Source organism: Erinaceus europaeus, chromosome 4 (genome assembly GCF_950295315.1).
Source record: "Erinaceus europaeus chromosome 4, mEriEur2.1, whole genome shotgun sequence".
Classification (NCBI taxonomy): domain Eukaryota; kingdom Metazoa; phylum Chordata; class Mammalia; order Eulipotyphla; family Erinaceidae; genus Erinaceus; species Erinaceus europaeus.
This window is the reverse complement of record NC_080165.1, coordinates 120,578,385-120,603,359: the sequence shown is the minus strand read 5'-3', so window position 1 is coordinate 120,603,359 and position 24,975 is coordinate 120,578,385. Positions and strand designations below refer to the sequence as shown.

Genomic DNA, 24,975 nt, shown 5'->3' with positions numbered 1-24,975 from the left:
AAGTCAGTGTCAGAGAAAAAGGCATGTCAGTTGATCGCTCTCATCTTCTCCATGCAAAACTCACAATCAAATTCCTAGCATAAATCAATTCATAATACTATGAGCAAACCAGAAATGTCTGTATAAAAATTACCAGTCAATAATATCACATTTTTAAATCAAATGTAGTTGATTTGCCCTTCTATAAAATTTCATCTTCATGCCTCATTCGTGGAAGACTCACCACACCACCAAAGTTCTAATGCCATCACAGTACCAAAATGACTAACCTCTACCTATGCCTCACCACCCCTTTTATTTTCTCTCTGGTAACTACTGTAATTTTCAGAGTCTGGCTTACCTGTGTATTTTACCTATGAATAAAACCATCCATCACTGCCTTTCTTTTCTTGACAGTATCACCTGGCATAATCACCTCAATTTCCATCTTATGATGTCACAAAAGGCACAACCTCATCTTTTTAATAGCTAGCTGAATAGTATTCCCTTGAGCATATATTCCACAACTTCTGTATCCAATTATCCATAGATGTGTATTTCAGATGATGACAGACTTTGGCTATTGTGAATAATGTTGCTTTAAACCTAAGAATGCAAATATTCTTTCAAGTTCCTTTGGATAGAGGTTTTTCGTGAATCATTATAATTTTCTTTTTATCAGCAGTTATTCATGGGCCAGTGAAATAGCTCACTTAAATAATATGCTGTTTTGGCATGTGCACTAGCCAGGATCAAGCCCAGTCCCCATCACAACAATGAAAACTTCATTGCTGTAATCATTTTCACTCTGTGTCTCTATCTTAAAAAAAATTTTTTTAAATAATTCGTATTCATACTTTAAAAGGCAAAACATCTGAGGTCTTGGAAATGGCACAGTGGCACAATATTGGGGTGTAAAAGCATGAGATACAGGGGCTGGCGGTGGTGAACCTACTGAGCTCAGACATTACAATAAACAAGAACCCAGGTCCAAGTCCCTGGACCTGACCTGCAGGGGGTGGTGAGGAGCTTCATGAACAATGAAGCAGGGCTGCAAGTGTTTCTCTCCTTCCCTATCTCCCCTCCTGATTCCTGTCTCTAATAAATAAATCTTTAAAATAAATAAAGAAAAGCATTGAGTTCTCATGTTCAAATTTCAGCATTATATTATTATCTGTTTAGTGGATAGAGACAGTCAGAAATCAAGAGGGAAAGGGAGACAGAAGGGAAGACAAAGAGACACCTGCAGCACTGCTTCAACAGTTGTGAAGCTTTCCCCCAGCAGGTGGGGACGGGGGATTCCAACCTGGGTCCTTGTGCATTGTAACGTGTGCTCAACCAGGTAAACCACCCGACCCCAGATTTCAGCATTATATATGCCAGAGTTTTGCTTGGATTCTCTCTCTTCTTTTCTCTATGTTAATAAATAAGTAAATTTTTAAATAATTTGTAAAGGCCAAAACATTTAATGATCATTGATTCAAAGGGAAAATTTTTTTCAATAAATTTTGACTCTGCCAAGCACTAAACTCTTTAAAAAAACATTTATTGTATTAAGAAGAAAAAAAATACAAAAAGAAACAGAACATCAGTAAAATGTATGTTAGTCTACAGCTTACATACATGTTCAGGGATTGAGGATGATGTAGAGGCCAGATTTATTTTTTAATATTTTCCTTTTGTTTCTAATTTACTTGACTTTGGTTACTTTTATGAAAACAATTTTATCAAATGTATCCTTTATAAAATGCCTCAAACTCTTTGTTATAGTGGTACAAGAAATATCTACATCTACATACAGATCATTATTTCCATACAAGAAACACCATGCCTTTACAGTCCTGCATGCTTAACCCAGTACAAATTTAAATTAGCTCAAAGTCCACTGCCATAACTAATAAGGAAAATAAAGTGAATAAGTTCTTTCAATAGCTTCTGCCATCTGGAAATGGAATTTATGTTGTTTTTTTTTGTTTTTTTTTTTTACCAGAGCACTGCTCAGCTCTAGCATATAGTGGTGCAGGAGATTGAACCTGGGACTCTGGAGCCTCAGGCATGAGAGTCTCTGCATAACCATTATGCTATCTACCCTGCCCGGAATTTATGTTTTATATACAATAGTTTCTACAGCTAGATCAATTTCATAGATTTTCATTGATGACTTCTTTTAAAAAGTCAAGTCTTCTAAGAGTTACAAAATAACCTTTAAAATTTATTTTACATATCAACTGTGTCTAACATTAAATTGAAATACTTCTAATTAAAGCACAAAATAATCTTGTATTTACTCCAAAATTACATTAGTCAATAAATACAAAATTCTATTAATACTTCATTCCCTTCTTGGAGAAGTTACTTTAAGACATACCATTTGGCTTTGACTAATATACAATGCAGCTGTACTATCTATATTTCCGCCAAAGATTCAGTAAAGGGTTTAAATATTAAAAACTGGCAATTCACATTTGATACTCAACAACAAACAACAACAAAGAAGTCATAATAACTTCTGAGTCCTAACAGTAAAAATGAGCCACACATTTATTCTAAAAAAAAGGAAGGAAGGAAGGAAGGAAGGAAGGAAGGAAGGAAGAAGAAAGAAAGAAAGAAAGAAAGAAAGAAAGAAAGAAAGAAAGAAAGTCTAATAAACTAAAAAGAATTATTGTGGATGGAATGACCATCATCCACATTATATATCATCTACATTGTGAAAAACCAGTCTACAAAACTAACATGGTTTTTTATGTGTCAGATGGTAACTTCATAGAGGTTTTTTGAACATATAAGTAGCATGATGTTAACCCCTATTACAAAGCAGGTCTTCACAAAATCAGTTACGTGTTTAAAACTCTTAATGAAACCTCATCTGTTTACATAAATCAAAGGAAATAAACCTGTCTCCAGGAAACAGCACTCAGCTTATTGATCCAGTCTTACAAAGTTGACCTCTGTGCAGAATATCTAGCCACACTGGGTTAAAATAAAAGGTAAAGGTTAGGATTGAAACCTCTTCCAGTTTCATCTGAGGATGGACTTTATAGCTGTGAAACATGTTGAAATCCTTGCACAAATTAAGTATCTGCAAATTCACAGGTCAGAAAATTGTCTACCAGAAAAGGAAGAAAGTAGCAAATAAAAATGTTGACAAAATCTGACATTTTAGAAACTGCTAACTATGGAGGAGTGGGGCCTACCTACTAGGGAAATGGATGTTCTTTATGCAATCTGTTCCCTTTACTGATTTTAAATTTTCCATATAAAAATCACAAATTTTCAGGACAAGGGAGATAGCATAATGGTTATGCAAAAGATCTTCATGCCTGAAGCTCTGAAGTTCCATGTTCAATCCCCTTCAGCCAGAATTGAGAAGGGCTCTGGCTAAAATAAATAAATGGGTAAAGAAACAAAATTACAAATATCCTTCAAAAGCATTACTATAGAACACATTTATTTGATTTTCCACATAAATTGGATACTTTCTGAATTGCCATCTTCCCACTTTTTTTCCTTTTACTTCCAGCTGCCAAGGGAGAGTTGGAGAAGGCTAGAAGGTGGGGTAAGTTACTAAATACTTGCTTACTGGGTGGGAAATTTAATTAGCAAAACTGAAATGGTTCCACATTGTGCTTGAAAAATCAAGATTGGTTTTACTATGAACTGTCTCAATTTAACTGAAAACCTGGTTTGTGGTCTAGAAATTACCATGGCATCTGCTTTCTCCCTTTCTTTTATAGAAATGAAGCTGAACTAGAAACTGTGCTGTAATTTGTACTTGGATGTGGTGTTTGCAGATTATTATCTTCCCAAAGTTCTAAGTGGTTCCATCTGTCTTTATGGAGAAATTGACTTAACGTGATTTCAGAAAATGAAGAACTTAGAAAAAAGTCCAATAACTTTTACAACTAACTTAGTTTTTAGACAACAAAAACAATGAAAGATTCATGCCCGCCCCCCCCCCCAAAAAAAAGTCTTTTAATTGAATCTGGCAGCTAGGGAGATGAGTAAGTGAGTAGATCATATTCCTTACATGTGTGAGACCTTGGGTTCAAACCCCAGCACCAAATGACCATGTGGTACTCTGGTCACTCTCTTCACCACATAAATATATCTGTGGGGGGAAAAATTGAACCTAAAAACTGACAAACTCTGTGTATAACTATCAATTTTCAGAGGAGTAAGTTAAAAATTACACCGCAGGGATGAAATTAACAAAATAAACATTGTGAAAATGACATAGAACAATGCAATGTTTTCATAAATAAAATTAAATATTTTTAAAAAGAGACAAAACTTATAGGTTAACAAAAATTATTTAGGGTAATGTTTGAACCCAGTTTGGATTCTAAGTTCAAACAAAACTATAGAACTGTGAAGTGAAAGGGTGGGAAGGTGGAAATATGAACATTTTAACGGAATATAAAGTTTTGCTGTTAATTTTTAAAGGTTCAATAGGAGCACTTTAATTTATGTAAGACATGCACACTAATATATATGCAACTAGGATGATGAGATGCCTGGAACTGTTTTCAAAATAATACAGTTGGGGATGAAAAGAGTAAGAATGTAGATAAAATAAGGCTGGGTGTGAGTTGATCACTGTTAGAGAGTAGGATGAAGGAAATGCACTGGGGGACGGAAAGGAAATATGTCTTCATGTTACTGTAGGTAATAGTGAAGATGGTCTCAAGCTGGAGGGAACCATATGGCAGCAATGGAGAGACTAGCTAAGATGGAGGGCACCTAGCTGATGTAAAATTCACCTGAGAGACCACAGCCAATCACAAGCAGCGGGTAAAGGTAACTGTTTAGCTCACCAAAACTGAACCAAAGAATCACAAGGGACCCAGCCTACACGTATTTGAATCAACCATTCACAAACAAGGAAAAACAAGATGATCTCTGAATTTGTGGGTAGAGCCTCTCCTGCCGACTCATCCAGCCTCACCTTCCCTGCCCACTCCTGTCCTGGTCCTTCAGGAGGGTACTTTTACTTGCTTTCACTCTTGCCTCTCCTTTCCCCTCCAACTTTTGCCCAATACACTTCTAGTTTTACTACTGACAGAATCTACATCCAAAAATTCCTTTCTCATTTTCTCAAGGTCTGAGTTCCCAGTAATAACAATTATACTATTCAGGTGACTCTGATACATATTTAAAACTTCCCAAATATTTTTGTTAAAAAAAAAAAGATGGAAATAATAATAAATTTAAATTACAAATGTTTTTAAAGTTGACTTAGGAATTAGTACCTACAGACAGACAGAGTTTTCAGGTTCAAAACCTGTACTTCCCAGAAGATGGTCATTCACTACGGTTAAAAAAAAAAAAAAAGCAATTAGTACCTAGTCTACGGTCATACCACTCTGAACACACCCGATCTCATCTGATCTCAGAAGAATTAGTACCTAAAACAAAACAGTAAGACAGTTTTTACTTTAAGTATCTTTAAGTAGACCTAAGAATGCTGGCAAATATATTCAAAATCTTTTTCATCTTTAAATAACTATAATCACCATAAAATTTAATAAAGTCACAAATGAGAATCATAAAATCTTCAACTTGGAAGACATGTTAGTAACCAGAGTCCCATCTTCCATCCAGACTTTCTCCCACTTTCCAAGAGGTAAGTAACCACCAGCATCTGCTTTGGGTGCTTCAAAACCTAGGGAAATCATTCCTTCTCAGAGCATACACTTTACACTCTTCAGTGCCAGATAAAACCATACATGGAGGGAGTCGGGCAGTAGTGCAAAATGCAAGGACTGGCATAAGAATCCTGGTTAGAGCCCCCAGCTCCTCACCTGCAGGAGAGTTGCTTCACAAGTGGTGAAGCAGGTCTGCAAGTGTCTATCTTTCTCTCCCCCTCTGTCTTCCCCTCCTCTCTCCATTTCTCTCTGTCCTATCCAACAATGATGGCATCAATAACAAAAATAATAACTACAACAATAAAAACAACAATGGCAACAAAAGGAAATAAGTATTTTAAAAAAATGCATGGAGCATTATTGTGACTTTGTAATAACTGTAGTTTCATTAAAATTCAGTCAGCTAAAAAAAAAAGTTTCACTTGGGCAAGTTCCAACATGCTGTCATTAAACTATTCAAAAATAAAAAAAGAGAAGAAAGGGAGAAAAATACAGAGAGGTCATGGGGAAGGGGGGATTACAGAACATCAGCATTAGCCTCAAAATATACTAGAATCTGAAGATAATGTCAAATATGTTGTAAAAATTGTTAGGGTTTTGCTTTATTGTTTTGCCACCAGGGTTTTTATCTCCATGGCTTGGCACCAACACAGCTCACTATTTCTGGTGATCTATCCTCTTCCTTCCTTCTTCCCATTCTTCCTTCCTTTCTTTTTTAATCAAATGAGAGATGGGGGGGAGAGAGAAAGGAGGAGAAAACACATCTACAGCACGGCTATGTCGGCTTTCTGGCGGGTGATCTCCAGGAGAAAGGTAACGGACCGGTTCTTTCTTGCTCGCGCAAGGGACAAGACAAGTAAAGACACCAGGGAGACTGCAGCGTGCTCAGATCTCAGATCTCATTTATTAGCAGGTGGGCAAAGGTTTAAATAGAAAAACAAACAAGGAACATTATTCAAATATGTCATAAATTACAGGTTTCTTAAAGGTCAGCTTGGCCCTATGGTAGGGGGCTGGTATGACAAGAATTGATGCAGATACATAAAGGTCAAGATAATTAGTCTCCTGATACAGGCACTTAATTACCCAAAGGCCTTTGAGGAGTGGAGAGGGGTTGAACCAGTTAAGGCAAGATAGAGAGAAGACAAGCAAATTAAGGACATCAAAAGGCACTGCTAGGAGTGTGTGATAAGGTGTGTTCTCCTCTGTGATCAGAAGGTGAGGTGAACTTTGAGTAAGTGAATCTTAAAGTAGGTGGCCATGTGGCCTGCAGTAATGAAGAGAGGCAGTGAGGTTTCGTGGGCTTGAGAGTCAAGAAGGAAAGAACTAAGTCTGAGTTTCTCCCCTTTGCTCACCTCGGTTGAGAGAGACTCACAAAAGGGTACCTTCTCAGACCTCCATCCAAGGATGGGGAGTTCTCCCTAAGCTCTATCAAGCTTATGTGTAGCCCCACACTGCTCCATTGCTTGTGAAATTCCTGCCCCCACAGGTAGGACCTGGGCTTGAATCCTGGTCCTCACACAAGAACAGCATATATTCTATTTGCTAAATGACCACCCAGTCTCTCCTTAGTTTTCATTGTTGTTTTTGTTGTTTGATTTGGTTTTTGTTTTTTCAGTACTGGCTGAAGCATATCCCTTACAATATACAATTAGATAAAACTGCTTTCACTGAATAAAATATTCAGACATTCTAAAAGCATGAGTTTAATAATATCCAATAAATGAACTAGTTTCTTTTTTAAATTTCTTTATTGGGGAATTAATGTTTTACATTTGACAGTAAATACAATAGTTTGTACATGCATAACATTTCCCAGTTTTCCATATAACAATACACCCCCCACTAGGTCCTCTGAAGGACCTGTATTCTCCAACCACCCCCACCCCACAGTCTTTTACTTTGGTGCATCATGCCAATTCCAGTTCAGTGAACTAGTTTTTATACATGTAGATAATCAGTAGTGAGCATGAACTTGACTTTGAAAACCAGAGCGCACACATAAAATGATCTTGTTTTGTCGTATATGAAATCAAGGTTAGAATCCAGCCCCCCAAAACACTAGAGAAAGCTCCAATGCTGTGGTATCTTTCCCATACCCCATCTCTGCCTGATTTACCAAAGCAGCCAAGCCCTGGTGATAACAATAAAAGAAAGAGCTTAGAAGTGAAATTCCATGATACCTTCAATTTTGCTTCAAAATAAATAGGTCAAAGGGAAGAGATTAAATATCCAAGTAGAAGGAAAATAAAGATGAAACAAGAATAGCTATATACTAGTGATTGTGAAAGCTGAGTTTACATGGGACTCATTATACTACCATTTTGGCTGCTTGTTAGTATATTTAGATTTTTCTGTTCAAATTTTTTAAAAATGGTTTTCTATAAATGACAACAGCATGTTCTTTGAAAAGAAAAAAAATACTTCAGTAGTCCAATTCAGCAAAAGCAAGGCTTTTTCTTTCTTTTTTTTTAGAACACCTAACACTTTTAAATTTAAAAGAACCTTAAAATGGGCATGTTACCCTTCACTACTCTCATGTGGACTATATGGAAAAAGTAGCACACACATCACAGCTCAACAGAATGTTCTAGAATACACTCAGTAATCCTATTTAAACGTGTGGCAATGAGGATGAAAGTGAACTGGCCTTAGTCAGGAGAAACACTGGAGCCACATCTGCACTACACATGCTACCCATATCTCCCCACTGTAAAGCTGCAAAGGTTAAGAATAACTTCAATATACCTTTACTTTTCTGTAGGAGGGGATTAGAGAAGGATTAATGTGTTCACATTCCCGTATGTGCAGAATTTAAAACACAATTTTGACATTAAGGAAATCAAGACATAGGGCTTCACTGATGTTGACTGTAATGGCCTAAGATTCAAAAATAATTCTCGTTACAAGCTCACTTGATCATTATTGGTACTTTAACCTTGCCCATATAAAATGTTTATGCATGGGGAGTCAGGCGGTAGCACAGTGGGTTAACCGCAGATGGTGCAAAGCGTAGGGACAGGTGTAAGGATCCAGGTTCGAGCCCCTGGCTCCCCACCTGCAAGGGAGTTGCTTCACAGGTGGTGAAGCAGGTCTTCAGGTGTCTATCTTTCTCTCTTCCTCTCTGTCTTCCCCTCCTCTCTCCACTTCTCTGTCTTATCCAACAACGACATCAATAACAACAACAGTAACTACAACAATAAAACAAGGGCAACAAAAGGGAATAAATTTCTTAAAAAATGTTTATGCATTTTATCTAAAGGGAGAGAAGAGTTTTTCTTTTCTCCCTACATGAATTATATGTTTCAGGAAAGAAGTTTATTTAGCAACTTCACTATCAGTCTCTAAAAGCAATTAAATAGTGAGTACCGGGGAAAGGTAAGTGATTATCATAACATAAATGGGCTCCAAAAATGGATATATATATATGGCATGCCCATAGCTCCACATTGGCTTTTCAAATACTTATGAAAGCATTTGGCACCATTTCCCAATCATCCCAAAGGACTTCTACTTCCTTGTTTTTTCAATAGTATTTCAAAAATGATGACACAGTTAGTGAACTATTTTTAGGAGATTTAAATTTACCTTTGGGACTTAAGATATAAATATATAAAAGGTATAGGATGGCCCTCTAAGCTATAAAACTTGGCAGATTTCCTGAGTTCTCCACGAAATTTTAACTGGCAACTCCATTAACAGCAAAACTCCATTAACATCATAGAGAGTGAGGGGGTATGGCTCTGGGCACAAAAGCTATGCTTAAGCTCCATTACTAAACTGCTGATTGATTTGGCGTAAACTTACTCTCTTCTTGATTCATCTTTGTACCTGTCAGATCTATGATACAGCACTATTTTAAGAATAATATGGGGAAAAGTACTCAAAAGATTGGAAAAGAATGCCACCCAAATTAACTTTACAGATAAAAGGAGTATTTTTTTGTTTGTTTTGGTTTTGACAATTAGAGGTTTGTGTTACCATCAGCATTTACAGCTTTCTTTACTAGGAAAATTTAAAAGTATATGAAAAGTACTTTGATTAAATAAATCATATTTTGAATTCCTACTTAAGAAATGTTTCTCAAACTTTAGTATTCAGAGACCTACTCTATACCTTTTTTCCTTTTTGCAAAATCCAAACAGCCATTGGATGACTAAACACTTAACTCTAAAATCATGGCACTTAAATAACCTACATTCGCGTTAATGCTAAGTACTATCAGTGAAGTCATACTTTATATGTTTTTGTATATTTTTCTGATGCACATATTTATGAAATACATATATGAAGTAGATATTTAACCACTGAAAATATGATCAGGGAGTCAGGCAGTAGAACAGCAGGTTAAGCACACATGGCCATTTCTCTCTGTCCTATTCAACAACAACGACATCAATAATAACTTTAACAATAAAACAACAAGGGCAACAAAAGGAAATAAATAAATATTAAAAAAAAGAAAATATGATCAAGCAATATGCCAAATCACTTAAACATACTGACACTATTTGGAGAAATACTGCTCTAACTTATTGCCTGCAATACCTTCTATTCATGAAAAAATGTATTTGAATTTATAAGCTTTATTTTTTTTTTAAATATTTATTAGTGAGAAAGAGAGAGAACCAGAGCATCACTCTGACATATGTGATGCCAGCGACTGAAATTAGAACCTCATGCTTCAGAGTCCAACACTTTATCCACTGCATCACCTCCTGGACTGATGAATTTATTATTTTAAGCTTTTTTTTTACTTATTACATATGAGAGAGTGTCACAGGATGCAGAGTGATAAGAGAGAAGCCTAAGTACCACTCTGGCACATGTAATGTGTGGGATCGAACCAGGAACATTAGATATGAAAGTCTCATGCTCTCTACTGGTTAAACCACTTCCACAGCCACTATTATATATATATTCTTTGCTTTTTAAAGTTAGAAGCAGAGGCAGACAGAGATTGAAAGAGACCATAGCACTGAAGCTTCCTTCAATGCACTGAGGGCCCAGCTTGAACTAGAGTCACACACATGGAAAACAGTGCAGTAAGCTATTCCACTGGCACTTTTTTTTCCCTTTTGTTTAAAATTTACTCATTTATTTATGAAGAGAAGACAGAGAAACAGATCATCAGGCTGGCACATGCAACATACGGGATAGAATTGAGGACCTCATGCCTGAGAGCCCTCCTGCATCATTGAATTTATTCCTGAATTGTTAAACAAAGCCCCAGCCTCACCCCCAGTGTCCATGCAGATTTGTCCAAGGATCCTTCCTCTTAGTGGTTCATCTCTCTCTGCAGACTCCAGCTTCCACCGTGTGCGTCTATTATGATGCTGCCACTTGGGTAAGGGGATCCTCCAGGTACTGCTCCAGGGCCTGAACCTTGGCCTTGAGCATCCCAAAACCAACGGTCTCCTTGGCATACATGCACAGCAGCAGGTTCACTACGCAGGGGATGTCTACTCGGCCCTCCATGCAATCCAACCCGTAAGGATGAATTTGAGATCGTCTTCACTGAATGCTTGGTTCCCATGTTGTACACGGTTGTGGTTGTGGTTGTACGCGGCCCAGTGTTGCAGGCAACGGCCACGGTGATCCAGGCATCCGAGTCCCCATACAGGGAGCAGGCCAGCAGCGAGCCCTTGTCACTCAGCAGCAAGGTGTTCTGCACACCTCCAGTGTTGGCCTGGCTCAGCACCTACATCAAAGCCTTGGGAAGCAGCATGGCTGCGTTCCCCGATTCATGCCTAGGTCTTAATTTATAATCTTTAAAGCAACTTAAACAGCTATAAACACACATAAGCCTTTAGATCTTTCAAGGGAATCTTCAGAGCTCATAGATATCCCCTTACTTCAATAATTTCCATATTTCTCATTCCTAAAAATCAAAACAAAAATTCTTATCATATATGTTTTAAGATTAGTGTAAATCCCAATCCCTCTGCCCCAGTAGTAAAATGTTTCACACTATAAGTAAATAACTGGGCCCCTATGAGTTCAGTTTCCTCTAATCAACAAATCAACATTCAGAGAATTTATTCACACATGCATGCCAACAATGTGTCAGTCTAATGATAGAAAACTAAAAAATTCAGTAAATTCTAAAATGTCATTTCCAATGTATGGTTCTCAATTTTGTTTCTATTGAGTATTTTTAAGTGTAGTTCAAGCATCTACTATAAGACTTGTAGCTGTGTAGATAACTAATCCTTAAACTATTACAAGAAAAAAACATATAACACATTTGTTGAACTCTCCCTAAGAAGCACTTTCTCATTAAGTGAAGTCATTCACTGCCATTCACTCTAGATGTTGACTCAATTGCCTGTCTTTTCTGTTTATTCCTTTACACAACTAAAGCTTAACTCAGATTCTAGGGGAAACATTTATTATTATTATTATTATTATTATTATTATTATTATTATGGCTGCAGTACTTAGTAAATCTGTTACCACAGTGATCATGGGGATTTTATTTTTTATCAATTTTAAACCATAAACCCAGTGGCTTGAGCAAGAGTTAATTTTTCCCTCCCAAAACCATACAAAAATGACAATAAAAAATAGTAATAATAGCTTTAAAAGGTACCAAAAGGGGTCGGGCAGTAGTGCAGTGGGTTAAGCATACATGGCGCAAAGTGCCAGGACCAACCTGAAGATCCCAGTTCAAGGCCCCGGCTTCCCACCTGCAGGGGGGTTGCTTCACAAGCAGTGAAGCAAGTCTGCAGGTGTCTGTCTTTCTCTCCCTCTTCTGTCTTCTCTTCCTCTCTCAATTTCTCTCTGTCCTGTCCAACAACAATGGCAGCAATGACAACAAAAACTATCACAAAAATAAAACAAGGGCAACAAAAGGGAAAAATAGCCTCCAGGAGCAGCGGATTCATGGTGCAGGCACTGAGCCCCAGGGATAACCCTAGAGGCAAAAAAAAAAAGGTACTAAGAAAAAAATGATAAAACAAGGAGATAGGGCAACAGTTGAGTTTTATCAACAGAATTTTAGAAGATAGGAAACAGATGTACAAAGTAAATGACTTAACAAGGCAGAGAAAGCCAAAACTTGGAATTCCTGTTTTGGTGAGGACTTAAAACAATCTGATTGTTGGGAAGCCCTTACAGACTTAAGAACTGAAGGGTCTATATGCCTCTGAGAGCTGAGATTAAAATAGGGAATCTAATGGAACTAAGTGCAAGTAACATTTAAAACACAAACACCATTGGTCACACTTTGCAGCCTTAAGAAAGGAGGTTTACTTTGGAGAATGTAAAGGGCAGATATGAGGTATATACAGAATACAGGGAGGAGTTTTCAGTCAAATATTTACAGTGAGAAAGCATCTAACTATTCCAAGCACTATTCTAGGTGTTAAAAATAAGAGTAAACAAAACAGGCAAAAATATTTGCCTTCATGCACCTTACATTCTAGTGAAAGGAGAATCAAAAGACAAAAAATAAATATGTGGTACATGAAATATAATAATACATATTGGGAAAGAAAGAAAAGTCAAGGATGGGGCCAGGTGGCAGCACAGCTGGTTTGAATGCACATGCTACAAAGTGCAAGGGCCCCGGTTTAAGTGCCTGGTCCCCATCTGCAGGGGCAAAGCTTTGCAAGTGGTGAAGAAGTGCTGCAGGTGTCTCTCTTTCTCTCTCCCTCTTTATCTCTTCCTGCCCTCTCTGGTTGTCTCTATCCTATAAAGATAATTTAAAATTTTTAAAAGAAAGAAAAATCAAGAATGAGGTTTCCTGTATGCTAAGTAGAGATGAAAGGCATGGCAGTAGTTTCAAACAAATGATCAAGAAAAGACCTAAAGAAATTAAGGAAGTAATCTATGCAGGTATCTGAAAAGGAGCATTTCAAAGGAAAAACAGCAAAAGGGCACCCAAAATAGCAGATCTACATATTACAAAAGTGATAAAAAGAAAAAGACATTCTCAAAAAGAAAACTTAATGGCCAATGAGCTGCTTGGAAAATAGAAAAAAAAAAATTCACTAAAGAGGCTAGAAGAAAACTGGGAAAAAAAAAAATCAGGGCCAGGCAGTGGCACACCTGGTTAAGTACACACATTACAGTGCATAAGGTCCCAGGTTCAAGCCCCTGGTACCTGTAGGGTGAAAGCTTCACAAATGGCGAAGCAGGGCTGCAGATGTCTCTCTCCCTCTCTATCTCCTCCACTCCTCTCAATTTCTCTCTGTCTCTATCCAATAATAAATTTTTTTTAAAAATCTCCAAAAAGTAACACAGAAGGCCTAAGAGTTTCAGAGAAAAAAAGATCACAAAATTAGAAACTCAATTTAGGAAACCCAACATCTCAGTTTCAGAAAGAACAGAAGATCATCATAGTGAAAAAGTTTGGAAAGATAGCATTTCTATGTTGAAAGAAAACTACAATGTGCCCAACGCAATGAATAAACAGCTCCCACGGTGAGAGAGAGATAACAACATGAAATTTCAAAACATCAATTCAAACAGAAAATTAAAAACCACAAAATAGAATAAGTCACATACAGAGATAGGCATTAGAATGTAGGGGCAGGCAGTGGTGCACCTGGTTGAGCACACGTTACAATGCTCAAGGATCAGGGTTCAAGGCCCTGGTCCCCATCTGCAGGGGGGAAGCTTCATTAAATGGTAAAGCTGTACTGCAAGTGTATCTCTCTCTCTCTTTCTCTCTCTCCCCTTCCTTTCAATTTCTCTCTGTCACTACCCAATAAATAAATCAAATATCATATATATGTATATGTATCATATATATATATATATATATATATATCATATATATCTTCAAAAAAGGAAACTGTAATGCACTTGTCTTCTCAGGAAATACTAGATGTTAAAATTCAACAGAGCTGTTGGTGCACCTGGTTAAGTGCACATGATACAATGCACAGGACCCAGGTTCGAGCCCCTGATCCCCACCTGCACAGGGAAAACTTCACGAGCAGCAAAGTAGTGCTGCAGGTGTCTCTCTGACTCTCTCCTTCTCTATCTCCCCTGGCCCTCTTGATTTCTGGCTGTATCTATCCAACAAATAAATAAAGATAATATTTTTTTTAATTCAACAGAGAAATGCCTTCAACATTCAAAAGAGAAGAAATCATTAGTTCAAAATTCTATACCTAGTCAAGCTGTAAAAGCAATCAAAGTTGAAAATACAATAAAAGTCATTTTAAGGGGGGGGCAACTCTAAGATATGCAAAGTTTCAATAAATTTACTGGGGTGAGAGATAGCTCAACTGATAGAGAACACAATTTACCATTCATAAGGACTTGAGCTCAAGCCCCCAGCATGGTACCATGCACAGTACCAAAGGAAGCTTCAAGGGCAGAAAAGCAGTGCTGTGGTATCTTTCCTCCCTTTCTCTCCCTCTCTCTTCCTCTTTATCTCCAGCTGAAATTGAAAGAGAAGAAAAGGTCCCCTAGGAGAAGTGGAAATACACAGGAATGAAGTGCCTACACTTTAAAAAAAAAAAAAAAAAAAACCAACTTATCTTCCATTTGTACTTTTTTAGAGAAACTACTAGAATATAATTAAGAGTAAGAAATAAGAGGCAAAAAGCACTAGAACCCAGGGCCCCACAAAGAGGCAAAGGCAATTCCAAAAGTACAGCTACACAGTCATTTTAAAAATAAATCAGGGGGCAGGGTGGTGGCACACCTGGTTGAATGCACATGTTACAATGCATAAGGACCCTGGCTGGTTCAAGCCCCTGGTCCCCACTTGCAGGGGGGAAAGCTTCGAGAGCGAGTGGTGAAGCAAGTCTGCAGGTGTCTCTCTGTCTATCGCCCCTTCCCTCTCGGTTTCTGACTATCACTATCCGATAAATAATTAAATCAGTACAAATAGCTGAAGTTGCCCAAGATGGATGTGGAAGGGGGGGTGAAGAAAGAGAAAAAGCAGTTTCAATGTGATTTAAGGGTAAAGTAACGTTAAATACAAAGAAACAAAAAGAAAAATATGTAAGTAAGGGAAATAATAAGACAACTGACTTCAAAATATACCAAAAGGTTGCAAAAAGTACATGTAATTAAAGTACTTTATAGCTGAGTATTTGCATTTATGTGTTAGAAGAATACTGGTTTATATGTAGGAAGGGAGTTTTAGTAAAGGAGGCTAAGTTCACCCATGGGAAAAAACAACTCAGTAGATAGTGTCTAACGTGGGGAAAAAAATCAAAAATCAAGAGCCGGGCTGGAGCGCAGCAAGTTAAGAGCACGTGGCGCAAAGCACAAGGACTGGCATAAGGATCCGGGTTAGAGTCCCAGGCTCCTCGCCTGCAGGATAGTCACTTCACAAGCGGTGAAGCAGGTCTGCAGGTGTCTGTCTTTCTCTCCCCCTCTGTCTTCCCCTCCTCTCTCCATTTCTCTCTGTCCTGTCTAACAACGATGACATCCATGACAACAACAACAATAAAAAACAACAAAAACAACAAAAGGGAATAAATATTTTTTAAAAATTAAAAATGTAACAAAAAGGGAGTCGGGCTGTAGCACAGCGGGTTAAGCGCAGGTGGCGCAAAGCACAAGGACCGGCATAAGGATCCCGGTTCGAACCCCGGCTCCCCACCTGCAGGGGAGTCGCTTCACAGGCGGTGAAGCAGGTCTGCAGGTGTCTATCTCTCCTCCTCTCTGTCTTACCCTCCTCTCTCCATTTCTCTCTGTCCTATCCAACAACGACAACAACAATAATAATAACTACAACAATAAAAAAACAAGGGCAACAAAAGGGAATAAATAAAATAAATTTTAAAAAAGTAACAAAAAAACAAAAATCAAAAAAACAAGAAAATCGTAGTATTGAAATACAAATAAAACAAAGACAGAATGGGGGAGGAGAAAATGGTTGACTCTGGGAAGAAGGAATCTACCAAGGTAGCTTCAGCAATGATCTGATTTCTTATTAATCTTAGCACCTAACACTAAATCACACAGGAGCGTTTTGGGAAAAGTCATTTGCACTGTAAATATAATAGCAAAATGTGTAAAACCACTTAAAAGAAAAACTAAGATGTAGGCATATTTTATTTCCATGTGTTAAACTGGTATACTTTTTCCCTTTTTTTTTTAAAGAATTTATTTATTTATTCATGAAAGAGATAGGAGACAAAGAACCAGACATCACTTTGATACATGTGCTGCCAGGGATCGAACTCGGGACCCCATGGTTGAGAATCCAATGCTTTATCCACTGCACCACCTCCCAGACCACATCTGGTATACTTTTCATGTGTTGGAAGACCAAAATAGAAACAGTGAAGTATAAAACAAGATGAAGCATCCTCCAACTTACAGCATGATACAAGAACCGCACAATGAAAACCTGTATTCTGTCTACTGCACAACCATAGCTTTGCAAAATAAATTAGGAGTCAGAAAACCAGTTAGGACAGCAAGCTTATCTTTCATAAATTAAATACTGTAGAACTGTAGATAATGACAAATCCCTAAAGGTTTCAGTTTCTACAGAGCAAAAGCAGTAACTGACCCTCCCTAGCAGAATAAACAAAAACCTTAACAGTAAACAAAGCAGATTCCTCTAAAAAAATTATTCCATTTTTTAAGTGTCAGTTTTTCAACTATACAATGAGCCATGTACCAAACAGCTACCTCAAGGGATCCTCACAAGTAGGATTGAGGGTAGTATCAATATGTATAAAACACCAACTACAATAGCTGGCAGACTCTGCCAGAAGTAATTTTTTTATCTTTTATTTTAACCAAAAAGGATGAGACTGTATCATTGGAACAAAAAAGATAGAAATTGAAGTGATCATGCAAAGTGAAGTAAGTAAAGCAGTGAAGGTTTTCTTCTCAAGCATAATTATCAAAGCTTCTGGTTTTACTGGATTACTTACAATACAGCCTTGAACAAAGCTGACTCACTAGCATCAAATGCATTTGTCCAGGACAGGTTAACTAGGCTGAGCAGCTGATGTGACAGCACTGAAAGCAAGAATGAAGTCTGTAAACAAAGCAAGAGAGATGTGTCAAGTAGAAACTTACACTTGTAGAAAATTCTTACCAAGAAAGAAATTTAATTGGACCTAAGTCTCTGGATTCAACTATCAATTTAAATAAAATGCAGAGAACAGAGGAACAAGTTAAAATACACTATAGAATTAAAATTTTTAAAATTCATACTGTGGAAGCTGGGCAGTAGCGCAGCAGGTTAAGCGCACATGGCGCAAAGCACAAGGACTGGCTTAAGGATCCCGGTTCGAGCCCCCGGCTCCCCACCTGCAGGGAAGTTGCTTCACAGGAGGTGAAGCGTCTTTCTCTCCCCCTCTGTCTTCCCCTCCTCTCTCCATTTCTCTCTGTCCTATCCAACAACGACCACAATAAAACAAGGGCAACAAAAGGGAATAAATAATAAATATATATATATATTTTTAAAATTCATATTGTGACACTAAAAAGAACAACAGGTGGCCGGACGGCAGCACAGTGGGTTAAGCGCACATGGAGCAAAGCACAAGGAAGGGCGCAAGATCCCTGTTCAAGCCCCAGGCTCCCCATCTGAATGGGGTCTCTTCACAAGCAGTGAAGCAAGTCTGCAGGTGTCAGTCATTCTCTCCCCATCTCTGTCTTCCCCTCCCCTCTCGATATCTCTCTAGCATATCCAACAACAGTAACAGCAATGGCAATAAAAACAATAACAACAACAAGGGCAACAAATTGGGAAAAATGGCCTCCAGGAACAGTGGATTCCTAGTGCAGGTACTGAGCCCCAGTACCCTGGAGGCAATAAATAAATAAATAAATAAGAAAGACATAGTAATAAAACTTTAAAAAAAGAACAACAATTATTAGAATTAAAATTATCTTCAACAAATAAATTGCAAGGAAAAAAACTGATGAGATAGTCTCCTTAAAGAAGCAATGATACTTTCCAGCCGAGGGTAAGGACTAGTTAGTGGTGGCGAAAAAAATGGAGGAAAGCAATACACCTCATTCTGAAAACATGAGTTCAGAAAGCAGAGGCTCTGATTGCTCTCAGGCATGTCACCGTTGCTTATCTGTGGCTCAGCCTCCCTTGCTTGCTGCACAAGGAACAGACACTGCATCTCTCCAAGGCCATGACTACTAGCAACAAAATTCCATTCCCAGACAAATGCACATATAGGTCAATTGCTTGAACCAGATTTGACTTATGGCTGAGAAGTATTGTAAGTTACACTGTTCTCAAAATAATCATTCCACCCAATAATACACAAAAATGAATAAAGCTTGATTCTCAGTTCCCCCATTCAACTGAATGAGCTTATTAACTTCTGAGCTAAGGTTTCGTTTAAAAAAAAAAAAGGGGGGGGGGATTGGGCTGTAGCGTAGCGGGTTAAGCACAGGTGGCGCAAAGCACAAGGACCCAAGTAAGGATCCCAGTTTGAGCCCCTGGCTCCCCACCTGCAAAGGGAGTCGCTTCACAAGCGGTGAAGCAGTTCTGCAGGTGTGTCTATCTTTCAATCCCCCTTTGTCTTCCTCTCCTCTCTCTATTTCTCTCTGTTCTATCCAACAACAACGACATCAATAACAACAATAATAACTATAACAATAAAACAAGACAACAAAAGGGAATAAACTTTTAAAAGAGTCAACGTATCAAAGACTCAGCCTATGTATTAAAAAGACAGTCTGTGCTTTAAAAAGTTTGAGACATTCAATTTTTCCCCTCTCATAGTAATTAACTAGTGATCTATATGACTACAAGTTAATAGGTGCGTACATAAACACCATTCCCAACACCAAAAGACTGTGTCCCATCCCATCCTCTTTGGTGGTACATGTGGAGTATAACTATATATCTGTAATCTTACAAGCCTGTAAACCATCATCAAATCACTTCTTCTTCTAGCGTTTGCCATCAAATCACTAATTCTTTGTTATTCGGGGACTTGAGGCCTGCATCACAAACCTACTACACCTAGTTGTCATTTTTTAATATTATTATTATTATTTGATAGAACAAAGGGAAATTGAGGGGCAAGGGGAAGATAGAAAAGAAGAGAGAGACAGCACTGCTTCCCTGCTTGTGAAGGTTCCCCTATGCAGGTGTATGGACTTGAACCTAGGTCCTGCACGTGGTAATATGTGCACTTAATCAGGCACTCTAATTCAGCTCACAAAATGTTATTTTTTAAAAGGACACAAAAGATACTTCAGGCAAGTACAGAGAGGATAACCTATGCAAAATGTGGTAGAAATTAATAAAATGTTAGCTAATGGTTGTGGCAATGGAACACTGTGGATCCAATACTGCCAAGAACCTTCCATTTTTCCAGAGAAGTGGACCTAGTTGGGGGCTGAATGGAAATGTGGAAAACTGAGAAATGTTACAAATGTACAAACTATTGTATTTTACTGTTGACTATAAACCATTAATCCTCCAATAAAGAAATTAAAAAAAATATATTTTCCAGAGAAGCCTAAAAGAATGATATTCATGGGCTGTGGAGACAGCGTAATGGGCATGCAAATAACTTTCAAGCCTTTGGCTCTGAACTGTCAGGTTCAAATCCCCTGCAGCATTATAAACTAGAGCTAAGTCATGTTCTGCTAAGAAAGAAAAAAATTAAGATACTTATGTGAAATTTACCAATTTATTAATATTAGCAACAAAATTAAAGTTAAAATACTCTGTGAGAGGAAGGATATGTCTGCAGGTCTATTTCATGTACAAAAAGATGTACGTTTAAAGGTCATCCTTTAACACTACATACAGAGTTTAAAACACTATCAAAACTCTACTAAATAATTTTCAGCAAATTTGCTGAAATAGAGCCAGAAAGTTAAAATAATGCCCATATGACAACAAATGTCTTTTAAGTAAGCATTTCCCTAATAAAACTGTTTTAAAATGTTAAAATATAGCATATGCATACAAATTGCACACTCAGAATCAATTATTTCCAGGCAACATTAAACCCCTGTACTACTGACATTTGAGATTCTTATTTACTACCCAAAGTGGTAGTTTGTTGTTAAACAAAGTTTCCCAAAAGCAAAAAAAAAAAAAGAGATACTGAGATACTGTACTCAAATCATTTTTTTTTAAAAAAACGGCTTTAACTTGTGATCATCATAGGAAATTACAGTTTCATATCAAATACTGCACTTCCACATAGATAATCATTCCTAACCACAGCAAAAAAAGAAAATGCTTACCACATCATCACAAACCACTGTCATTTCCTAACCAAATATTTCTCACAGACACCAATTATTATGTGAAACATTTTATAAGCACTAGTTCATTTAACCCTCATGTAACTCTGTTCATTAGGTTCTAATTATTAATCCTAGAGATAAATAAGCTAAAGCAATTATTTGAGTCATATTTTATCCAATGTTACACTGGCATAAACGGGGTTTTAACCAGTACCTAACAGTGTAAACTTGTTACTGATATCCTCTAAACAGTATTTCCATCAAAGAAATTTGTGAGGAAATAAAAGTGCATTCATTAAGGTCTCAAGTAATGAGCCAATATATTGTCAGAATTTACTTGAACTATGACAACTGAATAAAATGGGACAATTAAAAGAATTCAATCTGATGTAAATTAGGACAGTGAGTGGGAAGAAAAACTGCAATAGGGTAACATGAAAAGGTGAATCTCATATAAAGCCAAACAAATTGTTGACTAATTATGAATCTAAAGGCTGGAATACTGTAGATGAAGATTTGTGGGGGTCTCCGTTTTGTAGATATGCAGTAGGCCTATTTTAGTGATGCTCCCATGATGCCAACAGGACTTCGCTGGGCAGACAACCCAACCAATGTGTCCTGGAGCCCCATTTCCCCACAGCACCACCCCATCAAGGAAAGAGAGAGACAGGCTAGGAGTATGGATCCACCTGTCAACGTCCATGTTCAGCCAGGAAGCAATTACAGAAGCCAGACCTCCCACCTTCTGCACCACATAATGACCCTGGGTCCATACTCTCAGAGGGTTAAAGAATAGGAAAGCTATCAGGGGAAAGGATGGGATACAGAGTTCTGTGATGGGAATTGTGTGGAGCTGCCCCCCTCTTAACCTATGGCTCTTGTCAGTGTTTCCTTTTTATAAATAAATTTTTTTTTAAAAAAGTGAATCTCTTACAACTTCAATTTCCTAATCTCAGAACTAACAACTAGACTACTAGATATTCACATTTTTCTGTTTCCCAAAACGCCTCCAAAATGTACTCCTAAAATTTTTATTTTCTTACACTTTCTCTCTTTTTGTCATACACACACATACAGCGTGGTATTCCCATGTGATGCCAAGACTCAAAATCGGGCTGTGCATAACAGAGCAGGTACTCTATCAAGTGAGCTATTCGTTCAACCCTCACACACATGCAACTTTGCATTTGTGAACCCCTGAGCCATCTTCCTTACTGACCTGGCTCCCCACTGCAAGTCAGGTCAAGGTTCTGATTTAAACAATGTCTACATCTGCTCTGGTCCTCTAGGTAGATTAATCTAAGATGAAAAATAAATGGAGGCCAGACTGAATGTACACATTACAGTATGCAAGGATGCCCTCACTCCCCACCTACAGGGAGAAGCTTAATCAATTGTGAAGCAGTGTTGCAGGTGTCTTTTCTCTCTATCCCTTCTTCTCTCTTAGTATCTCTGTCTCTATTTCAAATAAGTAAGTAAATAAATATCTTAAACAAATATAAATAAATAGCCTAGGGTAGAGCAATGGTGCACCTGGTAGAGTACACACACATTGCCATGCACAAGGACCTTGGTTCAAGTCCCTGGTCCCTATCTGCACTGAGGATGTTTCATGAGAAGTGAAGCAGTACTGCAGTTGTCTCTCTTTCTCCCTCTCTATCCTTAATATTTCTCTGACCCATAAAATAAAAAGTAGCTTCCAGGAACAGTGGATTAATCAGCCTCAGCAGTAATGATAATCCTGGTGGCAATAAATATACAGATATAGATATATATATATATATATACACACACACACACACAAGTAAATAACCTGTTTGAACAAAAAGGAGAAGATTCTAAAAATTACGGCAAGTGGAAACTACATTTCAATTTAAAGTCTTCAAAATTCTGGGGAAGAGTCCAGCACAAGGGTGGAACACTGAACTGTACTTGGCTGTGTACATACATTGACAGAATATAGGAAACTCAAAAATAAGATTAAAACTCAGCACTTAAGCCTTGATGAATTCAGTCCTAAAACTCCCTGGTAGACCTGTCAATCTGAATTCAAGACATGGAAAAAGACTTTACCAGTTATGTGACCTGTAAGAAGGGTTTTGTTTGTTAGAGAGGCAGAGTGCGAAAGAGGAAGACACCACAGTACCAAAGATTCCTTCATCATGATGGGGACTGGGCTCAAACCGTTGCTGTGCACATGACAAAGCAGCATACTATCCGAGTGAGCTAGCTCTTAAAAATTTTTCCTGGGTGGCCCGGAGGTAGCACAGTCGCTAAAGCACTGAACTCTCAAGCATGAGGTCCTGAGTTTGATCCCCGGCAGCACATGTACAAGTGATGTCTGGTTCTTTCTCTCTCTCTTCCTATCCCTCTCATTGACTGGAAAAAAAAAAATTCCTGGGAGGAAAAGAGGCATAGGACAACACAAGTCTTTAAGTATCTGAAAGTTCTTTAAGTGAGACTGATAATAAGGTCAGACGGAAAAAAAGAGCAAAGCAAAAGAAAGTTAACTTTTCGATGAAAGATTTGGATACTGTGAACTTCCCTATCTGACCCAGACAATAAAGTCCTACAAATGAATAAATAGTGTTTGGGGGGGGGGGAGAATCACTTTGAACCCCTCCTAAAACTTATTCCATATTGCTATAAAGATTTTTGGGTGGGAACCTACATATATTTAATCTTTATAGATCCAATATGCAAAGTAAAAAAAATGCTGAGATATGTCTTGTGAAGTAAACATATATTTTCATTTTATAACTAACTGAAAAAGTAAAATCAGTAACTTCCATCTTTGGAGAGGAGTCATAAACAGGAGTAGCACAGTGGATAAAGCAATGGACTCAAGTATATAAGGTTTTGAGTTTGATCCCTGACATCATTTATGCCAGAGCTATGCTCTGATTATCTCTTTCATTAATAAAATAGGTCTTTCAAGGGCTAGACAGTAGCGCAGAGTTAGGTTAATTGCACTTGGCATAAAGTGCAAGGACCCACACCAATCCCGGTTTGAGACCCCAAATCCCTACCTGCAGGGGGGTCACTTTGCAAGCGGTGAAGCAATTCTGCAGGTGTCTATCTTTCTCTCTCCCTCTCTTTCTTCCCCTCTCTTCTCAATTTCTCTCTATCCTATCCAACAACAGCAGCAACAACAACAATGGGAAAAAAAATGGCCGCAAAGAGCAATGAATTCTTAGTGCAGGCACTGAGCCCCAGCGATAATCCTGGAGGCAAAAAAAGAAAAAGAAATAAGCTTTTCTTTAAAAAAAAAAGTATGAATATATGTGTAAGTCACACAAGGCCTATCCCAACTTTAATGGGCAAGCAGGTAAGAAACATAGCTTTAAAAATGACAAAAACAGGGGGTCGGACGGTGGCGCAGTGGGTTAAGCGCATATGGCGCAAAGCGCAGGGACCGGCGTAAGAATACCGGTTCGAGCCCCCAGCTCCCCACCTGCAGGGGAGTCGCTTCACAGGCGGTGAAGCAGGTCTGTAGGTGTCTGTCTATCTTTCTCTCCCCTTCTCTGTCTTCCCCTCCTCTCTCCATTTCTCTCTGTCCTATCCAACAACGAATTGCGTCAACAAGGGCAATAATAATAACCACAACGAAGCTACAACAAGGGCAACAAAAGGGGAAAAAAAAATGGCCTCCAGGAGCGGTGGATTCATGGTGCAGGCACCAAGCCCAGCAATAACCCTGGAGGAAGAAAAGAAAAAATTAATAAATAAAAATGACAAAAACAGACTTGGAGGCACAGAACTTTGGTGATGGATGTAGAATGGGAATATACCCAACTTTATAATCCTGGAAGCCACTATTAAATCACTGATTTGTTTAAAGTGATGAAGGAAGGAAGGAAGGAAGGAAGGAAGGAAGGAAGGAAGGAAGGAAGGAATGGAGGGAGGGAGGGCAAAAATAAACTGGGGAAAGCAGGGGCCAGAGACAGCTTACCCAGTACAGCACATAGGTTTACTACGTTCACAGACTTGGGGTGGAGCCCAAGGCCACCACCTAGGAGAACCTACAGAAGAGAAGATTCACAAGTGGTGGAATGGTATTGTGGTTTCTCCTCCTTCTGCCCCACCCCCCAGCCCCAACTATCTTACTCTCTATTTAAAAGAAAAAGTGGCTACCAGAAGTGGTAGAGTTGTCCAGGCACTGAACCCCAGTAATAACCCTTGTAAC

The 24,975-nt window shown here is 38.2% G+C and overlaps 1 protein-coding gene and 1 pseudogene across 26 annotated transcripts in view; both read right to left on the bottom strand.

The window, feature by feature from the left end:
* The window catches only part of EPB41L2 (erythrocyte membrane protein band 4.1 like 2), a 227,733-nt gene that overhangs the window by 197,931 nt on the left and 4,827 nt on the right, over positions 1-24,975 (bottom strand). The gene's annotated exons all lie outside the window — the stretch shown is intronic.
* LOC103123134 (ragulator complex protein LAMTOR2-like) lies at positions 10,833-11,352 on the bottom strand (annotated as a pseudogene).